Source organism: Papaver somniferum, chromosome 3, assembly GCF_003573695.1.
Source record: "Papaver somniferum cultivar HN1 chromosome 3, ASM357369v1, whole genome shotgun sequence".
Lineage (NCBI taxonomy): Eukaryota > Viridiplantae > Streptophyta > Magnoliopsida > Ranunculales > Papaveraceae > Papaver > Papaver somniferum.
In genome coordinates this window covers 137,348,186-137,368,520 of record NC_039360.1, presented here as the reverse complement: position 1 = coordinate 137,368,520, position 20,335 = coordinate 137,348,186, and the positions used below count along the sequence as shown (strand labels likewise).

The 20,335-nt window shown below is 38.6% G+C and overlaps 1 long non-coding RNA gene across 1 annotated transcript; it reads right to left on the bottom strand.

Moving 5' to 3' along the window:
• Window positions 1–1,113: 1,113 nt before the first annotated feature.
• LOC113357478 lies at window positions 1,114–19,884 on the bottom strand. Its single transcript, XR_003363647.1, has 2 exons — window positions 18,067–19,884; window positions 1,114–1,854 (listed from the first exon to the last, which is right to left on the bottom strand). It is a non-coding gene; the product is annotated as an uncharacterized LOC113357478 (long non-coding RNA).
• Window positions 19,885–20,335: the final 451 nt, after the last annotated feature.

Sequence of the window (20,335 nt, the reverse complement as noted above, 5' to 3'; positions counted from 1 at the left end):
TAACCAAGGGGGATTTTTGTTTTTATCTAAGCAATAAAATAAATTCAAAGCACTAAAATATCTTGAATAATCAATAGAAGAAGATATTGGTCACGAGATAGTATCATTCACAAACATGTATTTTCATCAATGACTTGAATTGATAATTTAATCTCTCATTTACTAAAATTCCTAAGATATCTTGATCGCAAGAGTATCCCGTTTATTTCCCGAATTTATCACAAACAACATTAAAAGATGCTATTGTGAAATCTACCTAGAAAGCAACCTAAAGTGTAAAAGCACAATTAAGTTTAACTCCCTAAGAGCAACTGCAGTGGTGCGATCAAAACCAAAGATCAAAGATCAAAAAAAGACCAAATTTTGGGTTTAGTCCGTGTTGTGACGCAACGGTACATGATTAAAATTTCGTCAGGCGGACTTTAAAAGTCCGCCCCATTTTTTTTTTCATCAGGCGGACCTTAAAAGTCCGCCCCATTTATATTTTTTGTAACTTTCATCAGGCGGACTTTAAAAGTCCGCCCCATTTTTTCGAAAATTTCATCAGGCGGACTTTAAAAGTCCGCCTCATTCTTTTTCTTTTTTATTTAATTTGAATTTTCATCGGGCGTAATTTAAATCTCCGCCCGTTAACAAGCGTACTTTAAATTTACGCCCAGCAACAAGCGTACTTTAAATTTACGCCCGACTATATTAGAATTTGGGATTTGGTCGCGACCATATTTGGTCTGGAATTTGATCTTTGGTTGGGATTTGATCTTTACTCCGTCTCACTGTGTTACGATCTCATCCCAAATTTTTGGTTATACTCGCACACTGTGGATGCTCTAAGAGCAATAAGTTCTATGAAATAAGACTAATCAATGCAAACAAACGTGTAAAAGCACTAATTCGTTTTAACAAAGGTTATGATTCATATGTGACTAGTAGGATATATCACTACAAGCACTACTCACACTATGCTACTTAGAATCAGGGACAAACAACTATTTCGTATTGAAAACCCTAAATCTAACAATAGAGATGAATGTAAATCGGATTGATTTCGGACTCAACCAAATTAGCAATCAAATCATATGACAATATTAATAATGAATCATAAACAATAAAGTATTGAGACAAAACTAATTTATTGAGTCAAATAACATGTTGGAAATCAACTTTATCCCATAACCAATAATATGTGTTTAGTTACTCATATCCTTTGAGTTCATCATAATCAAAAATAAATCGAAGAAGATGAAAAATAAACGAAAGCAAACCCTAGTAGAATCGCCGCTTTCCAAAGTTCCAAATAGAAAAATACGTGATTAAAGTTTAGAAAACTTTCCCTTTTGTAGCCTTGCCTCTTTCCAAAATTAGGTCTTCAAAGCCCAAAGTCCAATAATAAGATGTCCACCAAGCCCATATGTGAGGAATACCTATGTGAAAATATGTCCTAAAAATAATCGCCGGCAAATTGGTAAAATGGCCGAAAATCGGCTGTAGAATGGTCGGAGAAGTAACCGGCAAAGTGTCTCAGGTAACCGACAAAGTCCACCCGGTACCCGGTCAACGAGTCAACTCGGTCGGGTCATCTGGGATAGCTCGGTCAAACTCAGTGAGTCATACCGAGTCAGGTGAGCCAGACAGTCAGCCAGGTAAATGAATGAGTCAGCATCTGACTAGGCTGAATCACTTAGGCCTAGGCCATTTGCGCAGGCCAGACTCAATGCAGCACCATCATGGTGCATTACAACTCCATCTCAGGCCGTGATGGAGCAAAATCGCTCCCACTCCCTGCAACTTCAATTCCAGCTGCTATTCTACAATCTCAGCATCACTACCTTCCACCTGCCTCAACTCCAATTGCACCTATCCATCTCTTACACAAACTCACCACTGTAACAACACACGGCTTCTTTTCAAAGCTCAAATACCACCTGCAATATCACCTCAGGTCATATCCTGCTACAATTTGAACTGCAGCTTAATTCTCCATTCTCTGTGCAATCAACATACAACATCTCACTTCCAGGACCAATTCATCTCACCATTTCAATTGTATTGGAATCACCACTTTGAGCACAAACAACTGCGAACCCATCTTCTGCACAAACTTCATACATTCATTTAATGCCAATTACTTAAGCCTTCACCTGTTCATACCTGTTCACAGTTTCACAACCAACACCCTCCTTCCGTTTACCTCAACCAGCACTGGTCACTGCACTTCACCTGCTCCATTCCCAACTGCTACACTTGTAAACCCATTTTCTTTTTTGTCAATTCCACCACAATGCCAGCTACACCTGCCAATTCTAAGTCATGCCCTAAACTCCTCAACGCAACCAACTGCAGCTGCACCAACATCTCCAATGCTCCATCTCAGGCTCAGACCTTCAATTGGACCTGCAATATACATCTCAATTCAACAAGAGCAACACCATATGAAACTGTAGCAATTCATTACCACCAACTGAAATTGCATTGCATCCTCTTCATCACACACAAAGCTGCGACTACAGCTCACAATCTCCATGAATCACCAAGTCCCAGCTTCTAGACCAAATCCCTGCAACATCACCTGCAACTGTAGCTTTTTGTCTGCCAATGCACCTGCAGCTCAGCTCATTTGCAACAACAGCACAACCAGTTTGCAATTTCATCAAGACCACCACCAACTGGTGGAAAACCAACCTGCAGCTGTAGCTTATCGACTCCATTGCTCCTCTGCTCACATGCCTTCAATTCCACCAACTCATCTTGATCTTCGCCGCAATTCCATGAGCAACAACAACACCAGTTTCACTGCATAACCACCATGCCATCTCTGCAATTTTACATTCCATCCTTGCCTGCAATTTATCTTCTCAGATCACTTCAGAGTAGCTCACTCATCTTCTCACGAATTAAACCAGTCTCAGTACCACCAACCTTGATATCACAGCTTAACTACCTGCAAGTCAGCATCAGACCTACTACTGCAACCAACACCAACATTCCATGTAGCTCAACTATCTACCTCAAAGCAGCACCATTCATCTGAGATCAAATTCCTTTTTCATCTGCTTCACAACTTACAGCAGCAGCTCACCATCAGTTGCAGCTTAAGTTCACCTGCAATTTGAACGGCAACACCCACTCTTTCTTCTTTCATCTTCAAATCAAATGGCAGTAGAATGAATTTGGGGAAGAACATAAGAAAGGAACCTTAATTTCTTATTCTTCTGAATTCGACCTCAATACTCCATAAAATCGAAAAACAGCCTAAACCCCGGCTTTCTTATCTTCTAATTCTCAGTTTGCAGCCATGAATCAACCCATCTTCTCAGCAATTTCACTGACAGTATCTCCACCTTCTTCATCTTCTTCCCTTCTCAAACTCATGGTGGACGCTTCAAATCTGAGATGACCCACTTCTCCTGATCAAACAAGATCTCTAATCACCTCTTCAATCCACCATTCTTTCACCGCATCAATCAATCAGAGTCAAGAACCCTAATTCTTCTCAAAAACCCCCATTCCAGTATTCCTTGTTCTTTCACGGAAATAACAACTTGAATCCATGACCTAATCTTCTTAATTTCGACAACATCTCCTTCAGAATCTTCCATTAATCAACCAAACCATAACTCCGGTTCAAACCCCATTTGCAGCCGCAGATAAGAAAAGGAAAGTGTTGTATGAAATTCACAATGGCCATTTCGATCTAACTAGGTCTAAATGTATGGGACGGATATTTACACCCCAGTAATGGGATACAAGCTGCCAAGGTGACTCTACTTTCAACTGTCGGTTTTAGAAGACTGACAATACAATTTCCTGCTTCATTTTGCGTTCTCTTCAAGGTGATGAGAAGAAATCCTGGATTTGAGCGAATTCCACTTCCTTTTGCTCCAATGACTCCAAAACACCTAATAATACTCAAAAGCAAACATAAGATACATAATTTATAAAGAAAATAGCAAAGAAAGCATAAATACTAGATATAAACTAGGTGTTTACAACACCTATCATATTCCCCCACACTTAGACTTTTCTAGTCCTCGAGCAAATCAAACAAAACTTATTCTAAAGGATACATACAACTCCATCTCGAGAGGGTTTACTAGAGATATACCCACAAAACCTATAATTCCAACTTACTAGTTCTCCGTAATGATAGCATCCAACGCGTTAAGAAGACATAGAAATTCTGCACACTAGTCATAAGAAGTTAGACACATAAATGAACACAATCTCATCCTTAAAAGCTGAGAGAGAAATAACCATCCCTTCTCGAAAGAAATTCGGGTTCGGAGTGATCGAAAGTCTCGACTCTGCCTCACAAGAAAGGGTTTTATGAAGTTGCTCTCAATAATAAATAGCTCTTTATGGGTCACACATGTGTCGAGGTAGGAATGAAGAGAAAATCCTGCCACACCTTGAATGGTAGGAAGGCAAAAACCCTCCGAATCGTTTTGAAAACTCACATCTTTTATTCATTTTGAAAACCCTTTTCTCTGACGATCTCTAAGAAAGGAAATCAACCACTTAACGAAGGTGGGAATATGCTTACTTACCTCGTTATCCGTTCGGCGTGAAGTTAGCACCACTCTCACATCATCCATAGAAACGTCTTCGGTCTTCAATCCTTGTCTTCATCTTCGTCTTCGGTCTTCAACTCTTTACGATGAAATCTTGAACTTCGTAGAATCTTGACAATGTGATTCTTTCCTCTAATTCCGTGTTGATTGAAACCTCATTACGGGTAATTCTTCTTCCATTGGCTTTATTGAATGAATACAAAACCAAAAACGAACTAAACAAACCAAAATATGATGCAATAATTTTTTTTTCCTTTTTTTTGAGATGCAAGATAAATAAAGTAAAAACAAAAACAAACAAAAATTGAAACTAATGATGAACCTAATAAATTTTTCTCTTGTCTTTTTTTTTTTTGAGACAAGAGAAAATAAAATACAAATTAAAAGATAAAAATAAAAATAAAGATAAAATAAAATACAAAGGCCACGGTGTAAGTACTTTACCGCTCGATTCTTCACAACTTGTATATCTCGATATCATAAACTTCTTGACTCTCATCTTGATAATATTCGCTCTTGTACAATAGTCTTCAACTTGTAAAATTTCTGCTCCTTGTCTTGTTGTTATACTTAAATATGAAATCTGCTCATTTCTGTATCATTGCTTGTAAACCTTAAATGTCTTCAACTTTCCTTCGAACTTGTGATGCTCCTCTTGTTGATGATGATGGTGTTTCTATGGATCTGTTCGTGTAGAGATAGATAAAGTGGATGGTGCTAACTGCAAACAAGATTACAAGTGGTATGTAAGTTACCATTCGATGTCACCATTCATGATTGATAAAATAACACTCAAGAGATCAAAATAGTGCTTCTATTGGTGGGAGGTTGGGTAGCTCACAATTCTACCCGGAGTTTACGTACGGTGACACACACTCTAACAGCACAAATTTAGACAGGTACAAAGAAGTGAAGGTCGGTGCCTCTCATGATGTAACATGGGTAGTCTCCACTATATGGGATCACAGATCTAATACCGAATTCAGTTTGCACCTCATTTTCCACTGGGATGGTTAAATCCAACTTTAACTCTCATACAAGTAAGAAACCCGATCATGTTCTCTGTCATCTCTAAGTTCAGACACTCTTATGAGAATCTCGATGTAATATTAGCGACATGTATACTATGTGACTCTAAACTAACCACAAGTTGGAGTTTTCTTATTCACTATTTTACACAAAAGTCAAAAAATTTTAAAATTTTACAATGCAAATGCTTAACCACTCCCCTACACTTAAATTTTACATTATCCTCAATGTAAATTGAGTCATCCAAAGTAAGTCAAGGTGGGAAATTCTAACATGATAATGACAAGAAATCAGAAAAAGTAAATGCAAGACAAGAAAAAGCTAAAAACAAAACAAGAATATAAAAATAAGACAAGAAATACTCATCCTATGGGTTGCCTCCCATTTAGCGTTTGGTTTAAAGTCGTCAACCTGACTTTCTCCTTGCTTTCTATGCCTCCTCCAAAGGGAGTGCATCCAAAAAATTAGCTCATTCCACCACTTCGGAAGTGAAATTCTCATAGTATGGTTTCAAACAGTGCCCATTAACTTTAAGTTCCTTTCCTGTAGCTATGCTACAAATTTCTACTACACCATGAGAAAACACATTAATAACAATAAAAGGTCCAATCCAACGTGACCTTAATTTACCCGGAAATAAATGCAAGCGAGAATTAAACAAAAGCAATTTCTGCCCAATGCAAAATTGTTTTCTAGAAATCATATTATCATGAAAGGCCTTCGTTTTCTACTTATAAATGCGCGAGCTTTCAAATGCATCATTGCGAAGCTCCTCTAGCTCTTGGAGTTGTAACTTCCTTTGCTTTCCAGACCCATCCATCTCCATATTGCATTGCTTAATATCCCAAAACGCCTTATCCTCAATTTCAACGAGTAAATGACAAGGTTTACCATACACAAGCCCAAAGGGAGACATCCCAATAGGTGTCTTGTATGCGGTTCTATAACCCCACAAAGCATCATTAAGTCGCATGCTCCAATCTTTCCTTGTTGGGTTCACCGTCTTCTCTAGAATGGATTTCACCTCCCAGTTGGACACCTCGACTTGTCCATTTGTTTGGGGATGATAAAGTGTTGCAATCTTGTTTGACACATTGTACTTCTTCAACAAGGTTTGTAAGATCCTATTTTTGAAGTGAGAACCCCCATCGCTAATTATGTCTCTTGGAATTCCAAACCTTGCAAAGATATTAGCTTGCACAAAATCTGAAACCACTTTAGAATCATTAGTTGGGGTGGCCTTAGCTTCCACCCATTTGGAGACATAATCAACAACAAGTAAGATATAAGAATTCCCATGAGAGTTGACAAAAGGACCCATAAAATCAATACCCCATACATCAAAAACTTCAATAAATTGAATAAAAGTTTGTGGCATTTGATTTCGGGCACCTAGATTGCCTGTTATTTGGCACCTATCACAAGTTGTACAAAATATATATGCATCCTTGAACAAGGTTGGCCAATAGAAATCGCTTTCAAGTACATTGTGAGCGGTTCTCTTACTCCCAAAATGTCATCCGCAAGCATAGGAGTGACAAAAAGACAAGATAGAATTAAACTCGGATTCGGGAACGCACCTTCGTAATACTTGGTCACTACCTTGTTTCCATAAGTATGGATCATCCCATATGTATTGGTTCCCTAACCTCTTAAGTTTGTCCCACTCAGCACGAGACAAGTTCTTTGGGATTTGTTTAGACACCAAAAAATTGACAATATCGGCATACCATGGTTCTCCAAAGGCAATTGAGAATAGTTGCTCATCCGGGAAACTTTCACGCAATGGGATAGCTTCCTTGTCCACAAAAAGACGGCTCAAGTGATCCGCAATGGTGTTCTCAATTCCTTTCTTGTCTTTGATTTCAATATCGAACTCTTGCAAAAGTAGAATCCATCGTATGAGCCTCGGTTTCGCTTTTTTCTTCATTAGTAAGTACCTAAGTGTTACATGATCAGAAAAGACAACAACTTTCGTACCAATTAGATAAGAGCGAAACTTTTCCAGAGCAAAAACAATAGCTAACAACTCTTTTTCAATGGCTGTGTAGTTTTGTTGGGCATCATTTAACGTTCTAGAAGCATAATAAATAGCATGAGGTATCTTCCCCACACGCTGCCCAAGCACCGCACCAACTGCATATTCACTTGCATTACACATGAGCTCAAAAGGCTTGCTCCAATCCGGTGGTTTAATGATAAGGGCTGAAATCAAAAGTTCTTTCAAACGATTAAATGCCGCAATACACTTTTCATCAAAGTTAAAAACCACATCTTTTTGCAATAAGTTGCAAAGTGGTGATGCTATCTTGGAAAAGTCTTTGATAAATCTACGATAAAAACCTGCATGACCAAGAAAAGAGCGTATCTCCCTCACCGTAGTGGGAGGGGTTAAAGCATGAATAAGGTCTATTTTAGATTTATCGACTTCCAAGCTTTTAGAAGGTATTATATGGCCTAAAACTATGCCATGAGTTACCATGAAATGGCACTTCTCCCAATTTAGCACAAGATTTGTTTCAACACATCGTTCAAGGATTAGTGACAAGTTGTCAAGCAAAGGTCAAATGAGTCACCAAAGACACTAAAGTCATCCATAAACACTTCGATTATGTTTTCAACTTATTCTGAGAAGATACTTACCATACACCTTTGAAAGGTAGCTGGAGCATTGCACAAGCCAAAAGGCATCCTTCTATAAGCAAAAGTACCGAATGGACAAGTGAAAGTGGTTTTCTCTTGATCCTCCGGCGCTATGATTGTCTGATTGTAACCTGAATAACCATCAAGGAAGCAATAATAAGAGTGTCCAGCTAAACGTTCAAGCATTTGATCAATAAAACGCAATGGAAAATGATCTTTTCTAGTAGTGGCATTCAATTTTCTGTAATCTATACAAACCTTCCAACCGGTTTGCACACGAGTTGGGAAAAGTTCGTTCTTATCATTCTCCACCACCGCCACACCTGATTTCTTTGGTACTACTTGTACCGGGCTCACCCACTTGCTATCAGATATGGGGTAGATAACACTCACGTCCAAAAGCTTTAGTATCTCCTTTTTCACAACTTCCATCATGGGAGGGTTTGAAAGACGTTGCGCGTCCCTTGTAGGCTTTGCATCGTCCTCCAAACGAATCTTGTGCATACATACAGCAGGGATTATACCCTTGATATCGGCAATTGTCCATCCTATGGACGTCTTGTACTTCCTCAGCACCCTTAGAAGTTTTTGCTCCTGTAATTCACTAAGCTTGTTAGAAACAATCACAGGTAAATCTTCCTTGTCACCCAAGTACAAGTACTTTAGGTGATCGGGAAGAGGTTTCAATTCTAACTTTGGAGATTTAACAATTGAAAGTACAATCTTTTCATCATTGCATGGTAAAGAAATAAAAGAGATATTATGAGTTTCCGGGCATCCTTGTAGTGAATTAAGATCACCAATGGCTTCCTTGACTTCATTACCACACTCTACACCATTATCCATGGATGTAGTTAAAACGGTTTCTAAAGCATCATCACCATTCAATTCAAATACTTGTTGTGCCAATGTATCCATAACATTAATAGAGAAACAAGAGTGGACATCGCTAGGATATCTCATCGTCTCGAAAATGTTGAAACGTATTGTTTCTCCATCAAACTCCATAGTTAGTTTCCCTTGTCCACATCAATAATAGTTTTCGCCGTTTTCATGAAGAGACGCCCAAGTAGCAATGGAAGAGACGAGTCCGGTGAACCTTCATTCATCTCTAACACACAAAAGTCAGCTGGAAATACTAATTGATTAACCTGCACAAGAACATCCTCAACAATACCCATTGGGTAAACATTAGAGCGATCGGCTAATTGCAGTACAATTTCAGCCTTTTTAAGAGGACCTAACTCAAGTGAATTGTACGTAGATGCAGGCATAACATTAACGGATGCACCTAAATCCAACATAGCTTTGTTAAATGTAGTGTTACCAATTATGACTGGAATGTCAAAGCTACCGGGATCCTTACATTTCAGTGGGAGTTTGTATTGTAAGATTGTCGAAGCATTCTCCCCCACACTTAGCACTTCATTACCTTTGAGCCCTTGCTTATTAGTACACAAGTCCTTAAACACTTTCACATACTTGGGAACTTGCTTGATAGCATGAATGAGTGGTATGTTCACATGAATCTTCTTTAGAACGTCTAAAATCTCCTTTCCTAGTTCCGCCTTCTTGGAACTTGCAAATCTGCGAGGAAAAGGTAAAGGAGGAACTTAAGTAGAAATTGGAATTTTAGAGTTAGGAATAGGTACCTCAGGTGTTTGGGGAATTTCATCCCTCTTTTCCTCCAAAACCGGCTTCATGTGGACTTATTCTTTACCCAATTGTGTTGCACAAATTGTGTACCGCTTCTCAATGTAATAGCATTTGACACCCTCTTTTGGGTTGATAGGTAGAGAAGGGAGTTTCCCACTATTTTGTACCTTCAATTTGTTTATATCAATTTCCATGGAGCCCATTTGTGTCTGCAACTCCTTGATAGCACTCTTAGTTTCTTGTTGACTTTCTTTAAACATGGTAGAAATGCCTTGCATCATTGTTTGAAGCTTTGTATCGATATCGGAACCTTGATTTTGCATCGACTGTTGTGGTTGATGAAATTGTTGATGTTGCGGCTGGAATTGTTGTTGTTGTGTTTGAAATCCACCCGAACGGTTGAAAGTAGGTTTTTGAACTGCGCCTTGCTTGTTTGCATAGATAAAGTTGGGGTGATCTCTCCATCCCAGATTGTAAGTATTGGAGTAGGGATCATACCGTCTTTGTTGATTTGGAAAGACCGCACTAGCTTGCTCCAACTCTTCACCATATGAAGGTAAAATAACCGCAGCCATCTTTTGCATCATTTGCTCCATGTTATCCATCCTTTGATCACGGTGTGATGATGACTCCATAACTTCATGCACTCACCTAACCATTGGTTCACCTCTTGTGTAGAATTGTTGCGAGTTTGCAACCATGCTTTCAATCAACTCGGTAGCTTGGGCCACCGTCTTGTTCACTAGTGCACCACCACCCGCTGCATCAAGAAGGTGAGATAGTGAGAGTTCGTTCCCACGGAGAGGCTTTTGTTTTTATAAAATTTCAGTTTCTTAGTAACCAAGTGGGGGATTTTTGATTTTATATAGCAATAAAATAAATTGAAAGCAATAAAATAACTTGAATAATCAATAGAAGAAGATATTGGTCACGGGATAGTATCATTCACAAACATGTATTTTCATCAATGACTTGAATTGATAATTTAATCTCTCATTTACTAAAATTCCTAAGATATCTTGATCGCAAGAGTATCCCGTTTATTTCCCGAATTTATCACAAACAACATTAAAAGATGCTATTGTGAAATCTACCTAGAAAGCAACCTAAAGTGTAAAAGCACAATTAAGTTTAACTCCCTAAGAGCAATAAGTTCTATGAAATAAGACTAATCAATGCAAACAAACGTGTAAAAGCACTAATTCGTTTTAACAAAGGTTATGATTCATATGTGACTAGTAGGATATATCACTACAAGCACTACTCACACTATGCTACTTCGAATCAGGGACAAACAACTATTTCGTATTGAAAACCCTAAATCTAACAATAGAGATGAATGTAAATCGGATTGATTTCGGACTCAACCAAATTAGCAATCAAATCATATGACAATATTAATAATGAATCATAAACAATAAAGTATTGAGACAAAACTAATTCATTGAATCAAATAACATGTTGGAAATCAACTTTATCCCATAACCAATAATATGTGTTTAGCTACTCATAGCCTTTGAGTTCATCATAATCAAAAATAAATTGAAGAAGATGAAAAATAAACGAAAGCAAACCCTAGTAGAATCACCGGTCTCCAAAGTTCCAAGTAGAAAAATACGTGATTAAAGTTTAGAAAACTTTCCCTTTTGTAGCCTTGCCTCTTTCCAAAATTAGGTCTTCAAAGCCGAAAATCCAATAATAAGATGTCCACCAAGTTAACTCTAGCGTACTCTGTTTTTCTATAAAGATTAATTTTGGTTTTTTTTATTCCTTTAACTCTAGCGTACTCTCTTTTTCTTGATTTCTCTTTTGATCTAATGATCCTCTAATTCCTATTTTGCAGGTTTCTCCGTTTTCACATCATGGAAACCATCCAGTATGGGTCCTTTCAGTTCTATATTCTCCTTCTAGTAACTTTATTGTTATAATTTTTAATGGTATTATCAGTTTCGCCAGCAGTATTGCAAATCAAAAGTCTTCAGATGTTGTCCAACAGTATGTCTCAGCATTCTTATCAAGTTAATCATATATATGATCGTATGGGTTTCTGTAAGTTTTCACAGTCTGATTCAGTTCTTCGGAGTCAACAAAGTCTTAACAAAAATTTGAAATTTGAATTTTCCAGTTTACCTCCATTCACGGAGTCCAGTACGCTCAATCAAACTAGCTGTCACCCGGTTTCGACTCCGTTGACCATGTAGTCATTAGAGGATATATTTTATTCAGCGAGAATCATGGTTATTCTGTTATTTACATCCTATGGTATTGATTGCACAACGATATGCAGTTATAACATATCTTCATCATATTTATCTTGCATAAAAGAAGACTCAATTCCTGCAAGTAAATCTCATTCTCATTTCTCAGAAGTTTTTTCGTAAAGACCTTACTGAAATGGCGTCCTTATCCAATAATCAAGTTTCCTCCATAACTAGGAAAATGCAAAACTCAACCATTCGAGATCTCTGCGCAACAAAAATGAGAAGAACTTTAGGGTCAAACCAAACTTTAGTCTCTAAAGCTTCTAACGAGTGGAAACATACCTTGGTTGGAAAGTTATTCTCAACAGATCCCATTGATACTGAGGATGTGAGGAAAGCTACCATCTCTTTATGGAAAAGATATAAAGTTAAAGAAGTTCGAGGTATTGATAAGAATGTTTTCTTATTTAAGTTTCATGATGAGGATGTAATGCAGGCTGTTCTTAAGAAAGGTCCATGGAACATCTTCAAATCTTTGCTTAACCTTAAAATTTATTACCCAACTATCAAAGTGCAAGACCAGAAGTTCACTCACCAGGAATGGAATCTTCAGTTTCAGCATCTCCTTTTAGAACATCATTCTCCATCTGTAGTCAATGATGCTGTAAGTGAGCTGGGAGAGAAAGTATCCATTCACCCAGAAAACTGCAGACCAGGAGCGAGTAATCCAATCACAGCGAGAGTTAGGATTGATTTGTCAAAACCTCTTCATCGAGGTGGATGGTGGAACACAACTGCAGGAGGGGTCGTGTGGGTACGTTATCACTGGGAGAGACAGTCGCATAACTTATGTAAGGATTGCTTCACTTTTGACTATAACGATGTGGAATGTGCCAATATAGCTGAAGAACTGAAGATTCGTCGTTTCACAAATGAGGAGTACATCACTCATATTCAAGATTTAGCCAAAGCTTATGGTGTGGAAGTCTCTGAAGATATTGATTTAATGGTTCAAAAAAATTGTGAAGCAAGTAAAGCGCAGTTAGCAAAGGAAAATGAGGAAAGCAGAAGGCCAAAACGATCCAGAAACAATGATGCTGACCATGACTTGTTAGAAGATGATGATATTTGTGAAAGCTCGCATAACCAAAAACTTGATAAGAATGCTGGGGAAGGAGCATCTAATATGGGGACTGATGAAATGGAACACGACTTAGTTGATGAAGGAGCACCAACTGAGAAGGAGTTTTTCCATGAAGGAAACGAGAATCCTGCTGTTACGGTATCATTTTCTCATTATCATTACTTTTCTTCTTCTTATCATTGTTTCTTCGCAAGTTTTATCATTTTTAAATCTCCTGTTTTATTTTTAGTGCACACTAGGTCCAAAAGTATGAAAGTTGTTAGCTGGAATTTCCAGGGCTTCTTAAGAAAAGATACTAGACAACACCTTGAGCATTTAATCAAAATACACTCACCAGACATAGTTTTTTTTATCTAAAACTAAGATTAACGATGACAGAATCCTTAGGTTGTATAGATTCTTAGATTTCCCTAATACTTTTTTTGTCCTTTCTATTGGGTTAGATGGTGGCCTTCTTTTCCTTTGGAAAGATGGCTTTTCTCTTGACATAGTTGGCTCTGACGAAGTCAATCCATGCTATTATCTCCAATGACCCAAGCAAAGGTGAGTGGTTCTTATCTTGTGTTTACGGGACACCTTATAAAAAAGAACAACCAGACCAATGGTCTAGCTTTCTAGATCTTAGTAAATCTTTTAAAATCCCCTGGGTTCTTATCGGAGATCTTAATATTACCCTTGACTCGCAAGATACAAATTCTAAGTCTCCTTCTTCAACTCCTAAGGAAGTAATAGATGCCATTAGTCACTCAGGGTTTATTGATCTAAATTTTAGTGGAAATCCTTTCACTTGGTCGAGCAACAAACACGGTACAGGTAAATTTAAATCTCGTATTGACAGAGCTTTAGTTAACAGTGATTGGACTTTTTCTTTCTCAGATGCTCTCTTAACAAATCTCCCTCAAAGGGGATCGAATCATTGTCCAATTCTCCTAGAACTTTATAAGTCTAATAGAGGTTCTGGTAGAAATTGGAAATTCTGGGAGCACTGGCTTCAAAACAGTCAATGTCATGAAGAAATAAAGACAGCTCGGTCTGCAAGTTTTCAGGGTTCTAATGCTTTTATTTTGTCAAACAAGCTCTCTAACACTAGACACTTCTTGTCTAAATGGAGTAAGGATACTTTTGGTGATATTGAAGAAAGGATTCTTACTCTCCAGTCGCATATTTCACAGCTGCAAGAATCTGACAAAGAAGGAAGCAACACTGATGAGGTGATTAAACTTGAAAAAGAGATCAGCACCCTGGACGATATTGTGGCTAGTTCGAATAGGAAAAAAGCCAAGGACAGATTCTTCAATGACATGGATAAAAATTCTAAGTTCTTTCATATTAGAGCTAATAGAAGGAAATCCCAGAATAGGATAGATGCATTACTCTCTCCTGATGGTACCTGGTGTTCAGATAAAGCCTCTCTTGAAATTCTTCTCAGCAATCACTTTCAAGGGATTATGACGTCTTCATCTCCAAAGGACAGCTACTATTTCTTGGAACACATTCCAGCCATTATATCGGATGAATACAATGAAGAGCTAGAGGCTATCCCCACTGATCAAGAAATCTACAATGCTATAATGACTATGGAGCCGTGGACAAGTCCAGGTCCGTATGGTTTTCCACATGGCTTTTATCAAACCCAATGGACTATCGTGCAGCATGACGTGTGTAGTATGGTAAAGTCCTTCTTTCATTCGGGCTTTCTTCCCAAGGAGCTCAACAAAACAAGAATTTCTCTCATTCCCAAGGTAAAATCTCCAAGTAAACCAGAGGATTTTAGACCTATGCCTTGTGCAACACAGTCTACAAAATTATCTCTAAAATCATCTCCCTCAGAATGAAGAAACATATCTCAAGGATAATCTCACCCATCCAAGTTGTTTATGTCCCAGGAAGATCAATTTCTTAGAATGTTTGCCTAGTACAAGAAATTGTACAAGCTATGAAACGGAAAAAGGGTCACACTGGTCATCTAGCGTTGAAGATGGACATGTCGAAAGCTTTCTACAGACTAGATTGGAGTTTTCTAATTGAAATTTTACAAAAATTTGGTTTTGGGGAGAAGTTTTGTCAGCTTATCCATCAATGTGTGAGTACTACACAGATAGAAGTCCTTCTAAATGGCAGTCCAACAAAAGGTTTTTCACCTTCACGGGGAATTCGTCAAGGAGATCCACTATCTCCTTATTTATTCATATTGGCAATGGAATCTTTTTCATGGGTTCTTGCAAACTGTGAAAATTTAAAACAACTCACAGGCATGAAGATCTCTAGGTCAGCACCTAAAATAAACCATCTTCTATTCGCAGATGGTTGTCTCTTATTCTGCAAAGCGACATTGGATCAGTCTAGAAAGCTTCTACATGTTATAGAAGATTTCAGCTTATGTTCTGGACAGCTAATAAACTTCAGTAAGTCTTCCGTGTTCTTCAGTTCAAACATGGATCCTTCAGATTGTCAGATTTTCAGTGGCATTCTCCAGGTTAGAGAGTTAAACCTAAAAGATAAACAATATTTAGGTTTACCCTTTTTTGTTGGAAGAAATAGAAGTATGCCTTTTTCAGTTCTTCAGGAGAAGATGAATCTTCGCTTCTCAACTTGGAACGCAAGTAATATGTCAGAGGCGGCACTCTCTGTCATGGTTAAGAATGTATCAAATGCCATTCCAATTCACTATATGCAAAGTTTTAATCTCACAGATGCCACCATAAATAAGTTAAACTCGGCACAACAATCCTTCTGGAGAAACAAAAAATCTAATAAAGGTAAAAAAGTTATTACCTGGAGGAAAGTGTGTCACCCTAAATCTGAAGGTGGATTGGGTTTTCGTGATTTGCAAGTTTTCAACAGAGCCTTGCTGGCTAAGTCTGCTTGGAAACTCTGTACGGATCAAACCTCTATCATGTCCAGGTCTCTTTGTGCAAAATATTACCCGGATGGGGATTTGTTCGAGTTGAAGAATAACCCTAAATCAACCTGGTCATGGCGAAGCATCATCTCAGAACTTCAATTTGTTCAGAGACATAGCTGTTGGAATGTTGGAAATGGAGAAGTTATTCGAATATGGAAACACAGATGGATTCCAGAACTACACAATCCACCTTCGCCAAAACAAGATTGCACTTCTGCACAAGATTATATCTATGTTCATCAATTGTTTATGCCAAACTCCACAACCTGGGATGTTTCTATTCTTCAGGAGTTATTTAACCCTGACATGATCCAGTATATTCTGCGTATATTTATCCATCCTTCACAGACTGATAGATTTTTCTGGTTGCTAGAGAAGAACGGAAATTTTTCAGTTAAATCCTGCTACAAACAGATGTATAATGAAACTTCAACCATACAGCGGGTAGATGACAGATTGAGGAGGATTTATAATAGTTTGTGGAAATTGAACATGTTGCCCAGAATCAAGCAGTTTCTGTGGAAGGCGGTTTCTAACTTCCTTTCAACTAAAGATAACCTTGGTGCAGCAATTGTTGGAGATGATGATTCTTGTCCTCTATGTAATCAACATACTGAATCCTCTTCCCATCTTATAATGCACTGCAGTTTCTCAAGATCAGTGTGGTTTTCTGTGATTGGTTGGAGATCTAACAATACAGGCTCCTTGTCATAATGGATTTGTAGCTGGTTTGACAGTTTACAACGGGGTGAAATAACTGAGAAGGAGATCATCAAAAGAGTTATTGTTGCCTGGAGTTTATGGGTAGAACGATGTGCAAAAGTTTTTCAACATAGTAATTCAATGCCTGAAACTATTATTCAGAAGAGCAAGCTCTGTATTGAGGAACACTTAAACAGGCTTGATAGTTCCCCTAATCTTTCACTAAAAGTGATCCGCCAGAATATTCACTGGATCCCCCCTCCCATTAATTCTCTTACATTAAATGTGATAGTTCATTTAATTCAAATACTCTGTCAGGTGGTATTGGTCTAATCATTAGGAATTTTGCAGGTGCACAGCAGGCTGCAAGGTGCGTCTACTTGAATGAAGTTTGGAGTGCATAGCAGGTAGAGTGTATCGGCTTGTGGAACGCGGTGCAGTGGGCCAAAGACCTTAAGCTAGAAATAGTTTTTTTTTAGATGGATGCGAAATTCGTTGTAGATGTTGTTAACAACGAGAGAAGCATTGTTGATTGGAGACTCCATTACATTATCCTAGAGATTAAACAAGTTTTTTCAAGTTTTAGTTCCTGAAAGCTATCTTATGTTCCTAAGGAAAGAAATAAAGTAGCTGATGCTCTAGCTAATATGGCTAGAGTTGATAGAATTTCAAATTCCTGGGGTTCTTTGTCCCCTTCTGCAATTTCGAATTTAATATCTGTAAACTCTTTTCATGTTCTGACATGTGTTTTTCTGAATAAACACTTTTCTGCTTCAAAAAAAAAAAAAGATGTCCACCAAGCCCATATGTGAGGAATACCCATGTGAAAATATGTCCCAAAAATAATAGCCAGAAAACTGGTAAAGTGGACGGAAATCGGTCGGAGAATGGTCGGAAAAGTGTCTCAGATGACCGGCAAAGTCCACCCGGTCACCGGTCAACTGAGTTAGCTCGGTCAAACTCAATGAGTCATACCGGGTCATGTGAGCCAGACATTCAGCCAGGTAAATGAATGAGTCAGCATCTGACTAGGCTGAATCACTTAGTCCTAGGCCATTTGCGCAGGCCAGACTCAATGCAGCACCATCATGGTGCATTACAACTCCATCTCAAGTCGTGATGGAGCAACATCACTCCCACTCCCTGCAGCTTCAATTCCAACAGTTATTCTACAATCTCAGCATCACTACCTTCCACCTGCCTCAACTCCAATTGCACCTAGCCATCTCTTACACAAACTCAGCACTGTAACAACACACACAGCTTAAAGCTCAAATACCACCTGCAGTGTCACCTCAGGCCATATCCTGCTACAATTTGAGTTGTAGCTTAATTCTCCATTCTCTGTGCAATCAACATACAACATCATCACTTCCAGGACCAATTCATCTCACCATTTCAATTGTATTGGAATCACCACTTTGAGCACAAACCACTGCGAACCCATCTTCTGCATAAACTTCATACATTCATTTAATGCCAATTACTTAAGCCTTCACCTGTTCATACCTGTTAACAGTTTCACAACCAACACCCTCCTTCTGTTTACCTCAACCATCACTGGTCACTGCACTTCACCTGCTCCATTCCCAACTGCTACACTTGTAAACCCATTTTCATTTCAGTCAATTCCACCACAATGCCAGTTGCACCTGCCAATTCTAAGTCATGCCCTAAACTCCTCAACGCAACCAACTGCAGCTGCACCAACATCTCCAATGCTCCATCTCAGGCTCAGATCTTCAATTGGACCTGCAATATCCATCTCAATTCAACAAGAGCAACACCATATGAAACTGTAGCAATTCATTACCACCAACTGCAATTGCATTGCATCCTCTTCATCACACACAAAGCTGCGACTACAGCTCACAATCTCCATGAATCACCAAGTCCCAGCTTCTAGACCAAATCCCTGCAACATCACCTGCAACTTTAGCTTCTTGACTGCCAATGCACCTGCAGCTCAGCTCATTTGCAACAACAGCACAACCAGTTTGCAATTTCATCAAGACCACCACCAATTGGTGGAAAACCAACCTGCAGCTGTAGATTCTTGACTCCATTGCTCATCTGCTCACATGCCTTCAATTCCACCAACTCATCTTGCTCTTCGTCGCAATTCCATGAGCAACAACAGCACCAGTTTCACTGCATAATATAACCACCATGCCATCTCTGCAATTTTACATTCCATCCTTTCCTGCAATTTATCTTTTTAGATCACTTCACAGTAGATCACTCATCTTCTCACGAATTAAACCAGTCTCAGTACCACCAACCTTGATATCACAGCTTAACTACCTGCAAGTCAGCATCAGACATACTACTGCAACCAACACCAACATTCCCTGTAGCTCAACCATCTACCTCAAAGCAGCACCATTCATCTGAGATCAAATTCCTTCTTCATCTGCTTCACGACTTACAGCAGCAACTCACCATCAGTTGCAGCTTAAGTTCACCTGCAATTTGAACGGCAACACCCATTCTTTCTTCTTTCAGCTTCAAATCAAATGGCAGTAGAATGAATTTGGGGAAGAACATATGAAAGGAACCTTAATTTCTTATTCTTCTGAATTCGACCTCAATACTCCATAAAATCGAAAAACAGCCTAAACCCCGGCTTTCTTATCTTCTAATTCTCAGTTTGCAGCCATGAATCAACCCATCTTCTCAGCAATTTCACTGACAGTATCTCCACCTTCTTCATCTTCTTCCCTTCTCAAACTCATGGTGGACGCTTCAAATCTGAGATGACCCACTTCTCCTGATCAAACAAGATCTCTAATCACCTCTTCAATCCACCATTCTTTCACCGCATCAATCAATCAGAGTCAAGAACCCTAATTCTTCTCAAAAACCCCCATTCCAGTATTCCTTGTTCTTTCACGGAAATAACAACTTGAATCCATGACCTAATCTTCTTAATTTCGACAACATCTCCTTCAGAATCTTCCATTAATCAACCAAACCATAACTCCAGTTCAAACCCCATTTGCAGCCGCAGATAAGAAAAGGAAAGTGTTGTCTGAAATTCACAATGGCCACTTCGATCTAACTAGGTCTAAAGGTATGGGACGAATGTTTACACCCCAGTAATGGGATACAAGCTGCTAAGGTGACTCTACTTTCAACTGTCGGTTTTAGAAGACTGACAATACAATTTCCTGCTTCATTTTGCGTTCTCTTCAAGGTGATGAGAAGAAATCCTGGATTTGAGCGAGTTTCGCTTCCTTTTGCTCCAATGACTCCAAAACACCTAATAATACTCAAAAGCAAACATAAGATACATAATTTGCAAAGAAAATAGCAAAGAAAGCATAAATACTAGATATAAAACTAGGTGTTTGTAACACCTATCAAATTACCCCACACTTAGACTTTGCTAGTCCTCGAACAAATCAAAAAAAACTTATTCTGAAGGATACATACAACTCCATCTCGAGAGGGTTTACTAGAGATATACCCACAAAACCTACAATTC